The sequence below is a fragment of the Sphaeramia orbicularis genome, chromosome 14 (genome assembly GCF_902148855.1).
Source record: "Sphaeramia orbicularis chromosome 14, fSphaOr1.1, whole genome shotgun sequence".
NCBI classification, from domain to species: domain Eukaryota; kingdom Metazoa; phylum Chordata; class Actinopteri; order Kurtiformes; family Apogonidae; genus Sphaeramia; species Sphaeramia orbicularis.
Genome location: NC_043970.1, coordinates 16,841,476 through 16,855,978, shown reverse-complemented (window position 1 = coordinate 16,855,978; position 14,503 = coordinate 16,841,476).

The window sequence follows — 14,503 nt, the reverse complement described above, 5'->3', positions numbered from 1 at the left end:
CTGTGATTAATCTGATTAAAATTTTTAACCAGAGGAGGTGTAAAAAGACTACCCCAACAGGAGACTTTCTGGTTTATGGAATTGCAAGCAACAAAACATCCAGGCCATGCAGGCAATGGAGACGTGGATCTGTCTCCTTTTCTGTAAAGTGATATTTCATGAAGGGAATTTCGTTATGTGTGACTGATAATGAATTAAACGACACGGTGGTGCAGTGGTTAGCACTCGTGCCTCACAGCAAGAAGGTCCTGGGTTCGATTCCAACACCAGTCGATGGGGGTGGGACCTTTCTGTGTGGAGTTTGCATGTTCTCTCCGTGTCTGCGTGGGTTCTCTCCGGGTACTCTGGCTTCCTCCCACCATCCAAAGACATGCACTGATAGGTTAATCAGTTAATCTGAATTGCCCATAGGTGTGAATGTGAGAGTGATTGTTAGTTTCTATATGTCAGCCCTGTGATGAACTGGCAACTTGTCCAGAGTGTACCCCGCCTTCGCCCCTATGTAGCTGGGATAGGCTCTAAGCGACCCCCGTGACCCTAGTGACGATAAAGCGGGTTCGGAAAATGAATGAATGAATGATAATGAATTAGCATGAAAACATGAATTAAACAAGATTTTAAAGTATACTGTGTTTGAACATGTGGCACTAATAGTAAGACCTAACTTTAGAAGTGTGAGATTTTTTTCTTCTCGTTTTTTCTCTCTTTCTCCCCCCTCACACCTCCCTCCCTCAGTTCATTAAAGTGATTGTGTGAAGGTGTGTAACTCACTGGTGAAAAAAGCCCTGATGAAGACCAGAGGTTGCAACGCGTTGGCTGTATTTTAAATGATTGCCATGGAGAAATAAAGGCATTTTATTTTTACACAGTGTGTCTTGGAATATTTTTTTTTTAAATCTTGTATGTTAATGCAGATTTTTCTTGACTCCAAATAAAAATTGTAATCATTTGACAGGACTGCAAATGATTTGTTAATGTAATGGGGGTTATAAATCAATATGATTTGATTACTGAGATAAATAGGTGCCACATGGGTGTCAGGGGTTACATCTGTTTCCGATACAAAAGGCAGGAGAACCTTATATTTTTTTCGATGTTCAAATAAAACCCATGTCTTTGCCTTCTTTTAGTTGTTTTACTTTAGGCAAAGTTTCTCCAAGAGAGTGGTGAAGAGTAGTGGAGCTAATTTGCGTGTTTAGTAAATTGCAAGAATTTTATTCACTGTCATGGGTGATTTAAGGGATAAACATCAATAACAGCCTGTGCAATTATGGGAAATCACTGGATGTCCAGGTAAGACTAATTCTACGCAAATAGAGCCCCAGCCACCTGAGTGCTATGCATGTGTGCATACGCAGACACGTAAATAGTTTGCCACCGATTTACCCTTGTGTGTGTGGAAGCGACGGTAAACACAAACATGACCTATATAGCACGTCACAGGATAAGCAGAGTCAATTTACACTTTAATGAGACATTGACTCCAGGCAGGATTGGATTAATGCACAAGCTGAAGCATCAGGGCCAGAGCATCACATAACTAAAACTTAGAGAGCTACACAACACTGCTACACACACTGTGGTGATGGGCAGCTCCTGTGCTAAAGAGGTTATTTTCTTAGAGCGATACTTACTTTATCGCCTGCCTTACATGCATGACTGACATGTAAGGCAACAAAACTCAGGCTGACACTGACAACCTTCAGTGTTAGAACTTTTTAAATAACATATTTTTTGAACAAAAAGTTGCCGTGTTGAAAAAAAAAAAAGCTACAGGAGGAATTTTAAGTCTCTTGATCACTGTTGACACAAGGTACATCTGACTTTCTGTTTTATCAAGGTTTTTCTTTTCGGCACACAGCTTTCACAAGTGCCTTTGTAAGTTTTAAATGATGTCAAGCAAGAATATTTTCTGCTTTTTTGGTGGAACATCTGTGACTGCTGCAGCATTTGAGTGACTCACAGACAAATAGACGTCCGTGTTGGTTTGATTTTTACAGTACAGGTGGGCATGTTTCTGTGCTTTTCTGTTAACGAGCTGTGATTGGCAGCCCTGCTGACGGAAAGGCGAGGACAAGATGATCGGCTGATTTCAGACAGTTCTGAAGTCTGGAGTAAAAACACAATTTAGAATGTGTTGTAGCAAAGGATGTGTAGAGAAGCACGGCCAACATGAAATGGCTTTTCACTGTACCCCTTGAGAAAAAAAAAAAAAAAAAATCAAGAAACATTAGTAGCTGCTGCATCATAACTTCGCCTCCTTTAAGATTATTTTGTTCAGTTTAGTAAAACAAAAAAAAAGGAAGGAGAAAAAGTGAAATTTCTGCATTTGTCAGGTATTACAAATTTAATATGAAATGATTTTTAATCTTTTAATGCACCCTCATTTTGTAAATTGTTCAAAGTAGCTTCTGTACTTGGAGCTGATGTGTATGAGTCTGTTCAGTATTAACAGAGGCTGATGCAATGACAGACATTTTGCATAATAATCTAATTAAAGTGCAGGAAGCCAGGCAGAGAATCGTTATTCTTTATTTGCATTAGAGCTGGTGCTACTTTTAAATATGTATTTGTCAATTAGTTAAGGTGTGATGCTTCATTTTTAAGAAACGATCTGTATTTAGTTTGTCACGCTAATGAAGGTAAATGAACAAGATGTTAGAATATTGTAAAATCTTCCACATCTTTCAAGTATCACAACACAATATTAAAGGAGCTGTATGGACGAATTGTGTTTCAAGTAATCAGAAAATGGCCATGAATGTCACCAGACATTAAGGAATCATGTTTATTTCAAATACTCAGTGCTGTAGTGGGCCCTGGAGAAGTGAGTATACTCTCAGTAGTCCAGAAAAACACCATTTTAGAAACAGTGACATGTAAGACTACTCTATTTAGTTTACCCAAAAGTAGTAGTACAGTAGTATTTGCTCACTATTATAAAATTACTGCACTCTACAGTATTTTGAGTGTTATTGCAGTACCAGTTTTGGCCACAAACCTACATATGATTCCTTTAAGTAAAAAACATATTATATTCACACGTAAATACTAGGGATGCACTGATACCACTTTTTTCCAGACCGAGTACGAGTATAAGTACGTACATTTGAGTACTTGCCAATACCGAGTACCGATACGAGTACTTAATAATCCCATTCCAGTTCTTAGTTCCTTTTGTAAATGTGCTTTATTGTCGTTGTCATTAGTCTGACTGGAACAAAGTGATGCTACTGACATTTAATGTGTTGAACTGAGCGTTTCTCAATTAATCCACCAGGGGGCGCCGCTCTGAATTAACCATACTGGACAAATACCACGAAGAAGAGTAAAGTTTATAAAGAAGAAGAAAGTCAATAACAACAAACATGGAGACGACAGAGGCAACACTAATGTGATACTAATATTGCAGCGTTTTTAATGGTAAGGTTTAACAGCTTAACTTCAGCAGGAAGAGAAAAGAGAAATGAGTGATAAGTTTGGTTTTCACTTCTGCTGGCGGGGGTCTGCACCGCTCCGTACTCCAGCTGGTATACTCTGTCTGGGTACGCATCCACCAGCACCTGGACAATGGGCGGAATGTACGCAGAGTACAGTCCATATCTGTCTGTGTCTTTAACGTTAATTGCAGTCAGCGTTACTTTTATCACCATCATTTATTTAGAAAAATCTCCACACTCTTCACACTCCCCACACATTATTCCACCACCGCATACCTGCTGCACTGAACTGTGAATGTCACATGGCCGTAAGTGGTATCAGTGCATTTGTATCGGATTACTTTTGCGAGTATGAATACGAGTACACACACTGAGTATTGGAGCCGATGCCTGATACTGGTATTGGATGCATCCCTAATAAATACTGATACTGACAGAGGCGGTTAGGCATGTGAACTCTTGTTGAACTTTGAAGCACTCTTAATTGGCACTTTACTGCTGTACACTTTAGAAATAATCATCTTTTGCCGTATTTCCACTATGTGGGACCGGCTCGACTCGACTCGGGTACCAGGTCCTATTCCTGGAAACCGTTTCCATTACAGGATACTACTGACTTTACAGTACCTGGACGTCATAGCGATGCGGCGCGTTACTTCCGTGTCGTCTGCTCAGAGTTGCTGATAAACTCGCTCGTTGCGTGTTGTCTCGTCAAGCTCATGCTGAATATTTACATCGGCCACCGAAGACTGAATCTCGATCGGCTTTGGTGTAGTTTTGTGGGCTGTCGTCATGTGGATTAACCAACTGCTACATTTACTGTCAACTCCTGCATCTGTTTTTTGTAAAATGGCGGGTCACAGAGACAACTCTCTGACCAATCAGTGGTCTGCAGTGTTTACACGTCATGTTTCATTATCTAGTCCCCCATCTTAGAACCTCAGCAGAGGTGATACCAAAAAACTAGTACCAGATTCCAGGTCTTTTTTTTGTAATGGAAACGCAAAAAGGCTGAGTCGAGTCAAATCGAGTCGAGTCGAGCCAGTACCATGTAGTGGAAACGCGGCATTAGTTATTTATGAGTAACTTTTTTTTTTGGGGGGGGGGTTATTGTTTTTTTCATCAATATTTTATTATTTTTATCAGTATTTTATAGAATTTACTAAATGCTGCTGACAGTCGGGACAGGTTTTGTGTATTTTATATGCTGAAATGACAAATAAATCTGAATCTGAATATCAGTGAATACAGATTGGACTATATAAGCTCTAGTCAGAAACACATAAAGAATGTTTCCACTGAGGGGGGAATGTTATGTGCTTCCCCTGCAGAGTGAGGGTGTTTTCAAGTCCGTACTGTACTTGAATACATTAGCACCTTTCCTGCAGATGGTGCGTTCACATGCGTATACCACGGTCCATGCTTGAGTATGAATGGGTGTTACAGGGCTGAAACAGTAGGGGGCAGTGTGGAGGGATTTCTATCGCTATCCTACAAACATGGAAGTCAGAAGAAGCCTGTCTGTTAGCCTGTTGGAGGCAAAGAGAAGCAGAGCGACCTTCGTTGTCCCTGATATATCACAGAGTCGTTCGGTTGATAAGGTGAACCTGTGCCGTGCGGATCTGAGGCTTTTTCATAAGACAACAGGAGCGCCGTCTATGGTCTCACAGTGAATAACCCACTTCTGTTGTTGGAGTGGTGATGGGCACGGATTGCATTCACACGGCAACGTACAGTGCTGGAGTACGGACAGTCCAGACCCAGGACTACCTTCTCAACTGGACTCGAGCACGGAACGGCTGCATTCACATGGATAAAATTAAGGCGGCCATACACTGTGCGATTTTAGAGCCGATTTCTCACTCATGTGACTCTTTCTGGGATCGGTCCAGATGTGCCTCTAATCGTGTGTCGTGCTCCGTGCAGTGTACATGGGGTGAGGAGAAGCCATTAACACCTCACGACCAGCAATCGTGTGTTTGCAAGGAAAACGGTTGCTGTTTGAAATCCTGCTCGCTCCTCGTGAGGGTATCGCACTGTCAAAGCAGTGCCACAAGTTGATGTGCCTCAAATTCTCACACTGTGCATGCGCGAACACAGAAGTGTACAGTATCGTACAAGCTTACAGGAGCTGGCTATTGGCCTAGCATAATTTAGCTTTTGCAGCTTACCTCTAGTTCCCTTTGCTGTAGGACTGACAGCCCATACTGTCCACATCTTGCCAACCAATTCCTGCACCAAACACGTCGTTGTTTTTCTTCTTTTTTGATTCCCCGCAGATAATGGCACATTTTGCTAAAGCGGCTCGCTGGTTTTTGTTTAGCACTACCATTTCGTGACTCACGCCAGTACTCAATTGTCTATGCACTTTTATGGATTCCTTGGTATTTTAATGTTGTATTTCCTGATCCAACACTTGAACGTGTCGTGCGTCCTCTGGTGTATGGTCCTACAGTGTGAGCAGTCAGGTCGCATACAAGCATCGGTCCGTACAGTGTAAGAACATGAATCGTGAGCCTGACTCACATTCACACAGTTTGAGATGGAGTTGCGTGCAACGATCGAAATAATCACACAGTGTATGGCCGCCTTTAAGCAGACTTTGGGGTCCAGAGTACTCGGATACGGACTCGAGTACGCTGTGTAAAAACACTCTGAGACTCACCACCCACATAATCAGTTTCAATCATCACATTTTGAAAAAAGGTTTTGAAAACTCTGCTTGTTTTTGCACTTTTTGATGACATCATATCTCACTTTTAGTATCTGATCAGTAAACCTCTAGCCCAACCCAGGAGTTTTTTGGGTAAATATCCTGAGGGAGGGACTCATTTGGTCCCTGGAAAAGTTCCAGGAGATTGTCCCTCTCAGGCACAAGTGTCAAACATGTGGGCCGGGGGCCAAATCCGGCCCGCCAAAGGGTCCAATCTGGCCCCTGGGATGAATATGTGAAAGTCAGAAATTACACTGACAATATTAACAATCAAGGATGTTAGAATCATTTTAGGTCAATTCAATCTCAAGTGGGTCAAACCAGTAAAATACCATCATAATAACCTATAAATCATGAAAACTACAAATATTTCTCTTTGTTGTACTGTAAAAAAAAGTTACATTCCACAAAAATGTTTACATTTACAGACTAGTCTTTTACAAAAAATGTGAATAAGCTGACATTTCTTAAGAGAAGTATGTGGAATTCTACTAATATTCTACCTCTTACTGAATGTTTTTTGTATTTGTCAATCCACTGTGACCTTTAAGTTGTGATTCACATGTATAAATGATAAACTAAGGCATAATATTGTTAAAATTGCACTTATTTTTCTTAAGAATCTTCAGGTTCATATTTGTTCATGTTATGTTCAAGTACAGTTTGTAGATGTAAACATTTTCAGTATGGAATTTGACTTTTTTTCACTCAAAAAACTTTGGAGTTGACATTATTTATAAATTCTTATCCTCTTATTTAGATTATTTTACTAGTCCGGCCCAATTTATATCATATTAGGCTGAATTTGGTCCCTGAACTAAAATGAGTTTGACACCCCTGCTCTGGGGCATTTCATGCTCTGGGGACACAAACCAACGTCCCCGGCCCCCTCAAATTACCCCAAGGTTCCTGCAGTGGAAACACATCTATACTGTAGTCTACATACTGCATACATACAGTATACCATTTGCCATTTCGTAGAATAACATACAACGCCATGATAAACTTTATGAACTGCCAGACTTATCTCCATGGAAACAGCTGTGTGGAATGTGACACATGTTAAATTGATCATAATAACTGTAAGTGTCTATTGTTAGGTAGCTTTCTTCTGTAAATCTTTTTCTTAATGCATTTTAGCAAATTGAACCAAAGCAATTTCATTACCTTTGTCGCTTGCAGTTTTCCCTCAACTTCCTGCATTATAAAGCTATATTAAGTGCATGTAATTAGGAGCCTCTGACTCTGAGTAGGAGGTGGTAATGCACCTTAAACACTATTTACAATCTGTCGACAAAAAAAAGATAAAGGTCACTGTAATGCATAGTTCAAAGCAGTACATCAAGCTCCAGTGACATGCTATGGAATCTGCAGAACAGGTATCTTTGCTATTCTGTAGAATTTCTGGTTTGAACATATCAGTAGATCAATGTATCTGACAAAAAGTATTTTTCTGGTGCCACTCTTTCAGGAAAAAAAGCTTTGTGGAAGTCCACGTCAAAGTACCCATTGTGTGTTGTGGTGGGTTTACCTGCTGTGGTCCAGACCAGAGGCAAAGGCAATATTTCATACTCAGTGTCAATTTGTGGTATTTATGTGAGTTGAAAGTATTTCAGCCTGAGCCACACATTTGTAGGAGACTACCACATAAGACAATCAGCAGTGAAAATCTGCTGACAACAACCAAAATAGCAAATGATGAATTCCTTTTTAACAATGACACGATGAGAAAACCTTTGTTTCATTCTCGCAGCTTCTATTGTTTTCAACAATGAGCAAAGACCTACAATGAGCACACACTGGTGTCTCTGTTAACCCTTTAAGCGTCAAAGGTGCAATATTGCAACAAGCGACATAACTGAAGGACACACACAGCTTTTGGTGTCTCAGTATCAAAATTTAATATTTACATTTATATTTATGCATTTGGCAGATGTTTTTTTCCAAAGCAACTTACAGGAGAACAACCAAAAATAAAAGAAATATGCAAGATCAGATTAAAGACATAAAACTGCTGTACCATTAAATTAACCCTTTCATGCATTAATTATGAGAACCTTAATCAACATTTATTTCCTGAGTGTTTTTATTCCTCTTTAGGCATGAAAAAAAAAACATGTGACTGAAAATTTTCTTATGAACTTATTTTTCATGGAGTTCCAAAAATGTTTGCTTGACACCATGCGTTTAATTTTTGAAGCAAAAAAACATGGATTTACTTATATATCATGTGAAAACTATGAAACAAAACCCTTTTTAACGCAGCTAATCTGCTGTTTTCTCACATTTTAACATACACTAATGCTAGTCATTACTCACTTCATGGAGATAATATGCAAAAAAAACAAACAAAAAAAACCCAAACTTTTTGTTAAAAAAAAAAAACTGTTAATTGCAGTTTAGTAACAATAACAAGCAATTCATTTACACTCAAACATGTTACTGCAGATCAGGTTTATCTAGAACAGCAAAGTTACACTAATGGTATGAATTACAGTGGATGGGATGATGCGTAAGCGTCCACTGTGTCGGCTGATATGGAACTAAAACAACAAAACCCATGAATATATAAGAGAAGAGCTTTGATTAACTGTCAGAAAATGACAGACTAAAATACAAGAATATTTGGGTCATTATCTAACCCATAAAGACCAAATCATCTACTGATGTAAATGTTTAATATCCGTTGATCCACTAATCCTATCAATCCATGTAAACAATTGGTGTAAAATACAGTTTGTCATCTTTTCATGGTCATCAGATATGACCCATTTGGACGTTCAGAGGCTCCGCAGTGAACGTGGAAACACCGTCATCTTCTACAACATTGATTCACCAGTAAAACCCATGGAGTTGGATCAATGACAGTAGATGGAGACACTTCATTTTACGTTCAGTTATTGATATCTTTGCTGAAAAAGCCACTTGTTATTCAGTTATCTCTGTTTTTCTTTGTTTTCACAAACATCTAAATGATCAATGAATTAAATCTAGGAAAAAAATACACGAATTACACTGAAAATTGCAAAATACAGAGGATAATCTAATAATAAATGATGATAAATCACACAAGAAAGGTTAAATATAGAGGAAAATTAATTTGGGAGCTGCCATAAAAGTAACACTGAGTCTTTATGGGTTAAAAAAAAAAAAAAAAAAAAACAAACAGCTCTCATTAACTCAGCAACTCGTAGGGTTACAACTCTGCTAATCTAATGTAACCGTGAATAAACCCAACATGTGAATCCGAGTTAAAAAACACACTGGGACAAACATAGATTTAAGCTGCAGGCCTGGTGCCACAGCTCCTGCTGTGCAAAAATTAATCCAAAATCCAGCAGTTATGGGTGATGCCATGTTGTCTGTGTGACTGTGAACAGTATAGACACATGACATCACATCAGGTTATTCCCATGGAAACAATTACCTGGCATTGGACATATAGCCACTAATTTGGTAATTTCCTATTAGAATAATCATGTCAATCCTAAGGTTCTATAAGACCTACTGTTACCTAGTTTTTTTTCTTACAAATCCTGAAAATGCATTATAGCAAATTGAAGCAAAGCAATTTCATGACCTTAGGCTTGTAGTTCTTTTCTTTCCTTTTTTTTTTTTTTTTTATTTTGAACATGCAAACAAACAAAATAAAACAAAAACAAACAAAATAACATTTAAATGAACAGAATCTGTCTTCAAGTATGAGCAAGTCTGAATTTGCATGGTTGAAAAGGAGTAGGAAGAAGTATACTCTAATTTAATCCTACTCCTCAAGTACTTTTACATCTTTATCAATAACTTAATTCATGAATCAAACAATAAGATTTCTTAATTTAAAGGAGTGATATTTTGCTTTTTTTAATGGAATTATGCATTTTCAAACATTTCCCTGTGGTCTATATAAACTGTAAATACTATGCTTGGGTCTGAATTCTTCATTAATTCAACTCCACAGGTCCATCTACCATATTTTTGAGTAAATGACACCAGAAAGGTCATTCTGAGCGCTGGCCCTTTAAATGCAGATGAGCCACTTCATGCCCCACCCCCTCCAGGTTGTTGCCTGTTTTGCTCTGTCCCTGTAACGGGTACAACCGGAACCCAGAAGCAGACCGACACAAAGGTATGAGTTTGTAAACCTTTACTGAAGCTATGTAGTAGCAACAGGAGTTCAATACAACAGTTACAGTTTTTAACACAGTCACAAACTCAGAGTAATCCGACAGGGGTAAGGCAAGGGGGGGCGTCGGGGACAGGCAGATAGTCCAGTAACCGGGGGTCCGTAGAGTCCAGTGGGGCTGAGACAGAAGGCAGGGTCTGAGGCGGAAACAGGTCGGTACCAGGCGGCAGGCGAAGAGACGTGGTCAGGGACAAAGGGCAGGTCGAGCACCAGGGAAACGGACAAAAAAGGCAGAACCAGGCAGACGGGTCAGACGGGGATCAGACGACGGGCAGCAGAGCAGGTCAGGGACGAACAAGATCAGACACAAGGAATCAGGCAGGTACAACGCTGGAAAGTTTCTCACGAGTAGAAGACAATCTGGCAGAGAACAAAGGAGAGAGAGGTGAATATAAACCCTCTACCTAATGAGCCAGGTGTGCTCACAGGTGAGGGGAATCAACTGATGAGGAGGTGTGACAGAAAGAGCAATGAGGAGGTGTGGCTGAGAGTGAGACCGAGGAAAAAAAGAGAAAGAAAGAGAAACAGCAGACAAAAAGACAGAGATGTTACAGTCCCATCCCGTTCAACCGACAACGGGTCATTTTAGAAAATCAGCTCAAAGTTTGGACATATTTTCAGTATGGACTACAACTGTTGCTGCTGACAAACAATTACAGCAAATTCGACAAAATGTTCATCTGAGGTCTTGACCTTATATGTGCAAATGATGTAACTAGTTATAGATGTAACAAATTAAGAAGGAATTAAAACAGGTTGTAGAAATCCACTCAATTTTTGCCAGAATTAATATAAAGATAGCTTTGCAGCACCTGGAGGGTTCAAATTCAAACTTTTTGAACTATTAGAGTCCAAATAAATGAACCAAAGACTAATAAAAGTGGGTTTAGCAAAATATAACCCCTTTAACATTCAACCCACAATCAATACATAATACAGTAACTGAGTCATACACAACAAAATGATCATGGCAGTACATTCATACAAACAGACATCAACAGTCAGTAAGTTTCTTGACCACCACAGTACGCAGCCATTTTGCTTAAACATCTGGTTTTCCTGGTGTTCTGATTGGTTCCTGCCTCCAATTCAGAACCGTAAGTGACATGTCATAACAGAAGGCCATCATCTGTTTTTTATAACAACAAGTCACTTATTAGGAGCAAAACAACCTTATGAATGTTTACTTCAGAAAACCGATATCCCTTTACAGAAAAAAATGTTTTGGATATGTACTTCCTAGTTTTTATTTGTGTTGTTAGATCCTTGACCCATACTTTGGTGACACAGAGATGCGTTTGGCTTCAAATTTTCAGTGCTCTCACCACGTCCATCTTTATATACAGTTTATGTTTCAACCTGCCAACTTCCTCAACTGGAGACTTAAGTATTTTTGCTGACTACAGATACCTGGAATTTATTTTATTCAACTTATGTGCTGTATAGTGATAGAATATAAGGTGGAAGCTGGAGAAAAGACTCTAGAGGCTCTAAGCAGAACACAATGCAATATTCTCCCCTTTTATTTGTTACTCCACCCCTCCCTAAAGGGAGGCAAGAGGTATTGTTTTTAGTTTGTTTGTATGTTAACACTCTACCATCAAAACTATTGGTTGAATTCATACTAAATTGGGTTTATAGATTGCCAGTGACACAGAATAAATCTGATTACATTTTGGGAAAAGTAGGTCAAAGATTCAATTTCTTCTGAATTTTTTAATCTTTTTGTTTTTTTCCCCATTTACTTATAACTAGGGATGGGAATCGATAAGAATTTAACAATTCCAATTCCATTATTGATTTTGCTATCGATCCAATTCCTTATCGATTCTCAGTGGGTGAGGGAAAAACAGAGTACAAACGGGTATGTTTGCATTAACTGTCTTTTATATTTCCGTCTCTGCACAGAAAATATAACATATACAGTATGTACAAATAATAATAACAGATTACGCCGGTCCCAGTTCGGGGGGGTGGGCTGCGGCGGCATGCAGTGAAAGTGAAACTTAAGACGCTTTATTAATTCCTCTTTTGCCGCATGTCCACTACGTGGAACCAGTTTGACTCTGCTCAGCTCGGCTCCCGTTGTTGTGCACCTTATTTTCTTTCCCCTACCTTCGTAAATTGTATTTGAGGGGGTACGATGTTTGTTGCCTGCACCAGAACCGGAACTGGGCCCAGCATTCACTCTGCCGCTAGATTCACAAGCGCCGATAAGTAGAATACCAAATACGTGACATTCCTGTAAATGAATCACATCCTGTGGACAAATGTTTGAGCATATTGGAGGGATTTCACCCTTTTGAAGACACTGAAACTTTGACAGTGTTACAAGTGGACCTGGTGTCGTCTTTTTAGACCGTTCCTGCCTCAACACCATGTTGGCTACGTTCTGACCAAAACAATGCAGCATACGCGTGATGTCATCGTGTATGTACAACGAAGGCGGAATCGACAAGCAGAATCGTTAAGCAGGCAGGCAAACGATTCCAAGGAATCGAGCTACTGGGAAGTTCTTGATTCCCATCCCTACTTATAACAGGTGAAATTTCACATGCCTGTAGCAGCAAAACGATTGGTTGAATTCATTGGTTGAATTCATACTAAATTAAGTTTATAGATTCTCAGTGACCCAAAATTTTTTGTATGAATTTTTTAAATCTCTTTTTTTTCGCCCATTTACTTATAATGGGTGGAATTTCAAACATCTTTAAAAACATCTATTTTGTTTCAATTTACTTCAAGCTTGGCACATATATAGAGGCAATTGATATGCTGACATCAGCACAAACATAGACATGATGACATCAGCTGGATCGATGCCAAAATAAGCTACAAGACATGTGAGGGGTGGGGTTTGTTGTACCTGGCACCACTTTTTTGTATTTGTTATGACTATCAAAATCTATCTTGACTATATATGACTATTAAGGTAATGATAACATTTTTTATTTTTATAATTTGTGTGATATTAAAATGCTAGCAATCTATCATGACTTGGTGAGTTCTGAATATGTATATGTATTTTAGTCCATTTCAGCTTTTGGCTGTACATTATCAACCAAGTTAACATTAACATTAGCTCCTTTAACTGTTAAATAAAATATTTATTTACTTATTTTGAAAACGAATGTGATGCAAGTAAATGTGAATGAATGTGAACACAACATACAATAATCTCCATTCACTTCAGTGGCACAAAAAAGGCTAATACCCCCAGTATGGAGTCATGGTTTTACTGTATTTTGTAGTCTGCATGCGGCTTTCATTTCTTTTTTAGTCTACATACTAAGGTGATATTTTAATCATTCTTTATTTTTGTTAGTACTGATATGTCCTTGTAAAGTATATGAAGATTCTGGTTAGTAGATGTCAAAATAAACCCACACAACCTTGAATTTCAGCATCTGGGTGCAATAGACTGACCTAAAGGAATAAAAACTCAATATATGACTCCAAACATGAAGGTGTGAAGGAAGGTTTTTTTTTTTTTAAGGTTTCAGGGAAAACAGACTCAGTGCAGCCAAACTTGTGAAATACAACTGAAAGCTAAAAGACTTGCCGGGCTTCAGATGTTGTGTAATAGTTTGACCCCTTTTATTGTTAGATGGATGGAGCACACTGGAGGGAAAACAAAGATGAATAATGCTGAAGAAAGCCGGTGGGACTGATTGGTCCCAGCGTGGGTGCAAAATGGTCATCTGGAAATCTGCAGGGCTGACAGAGCTGGAGAACAGACAGATCTGACAGGGTGCCCTTGTTCCATTCAATGTATTTTATTTCAACGCTGACGACGGAGTGATCAGCGTCATTACATTTTACTCTATCTTGATCACAATTTTGTAACCAGTCCGAGTTTAAGAATTCTTCGAAGGAGTTCATCACACGTTATCTAAGAAAAACCGCTGTTATTATCACATCTGTCACTGTGTGAAGCTGATTGCAGTGGGCACTAAATGGAATTCACAGACACACAAACATACAACGTTGTGTCTACACATCAGTGCTGCCAGCAGATTTAATTTATACTTAACGCCATTAAAAACGCACAATCCAAACATGTGGTGTCATTTCTAGAAAATGATTTGCTCAGGTGCCTATTTTGTGTATGTTGCTCACGAGATGAGTAACACAGTTAACAGCTGTATTTTTTTCATTCCCGACATGTGC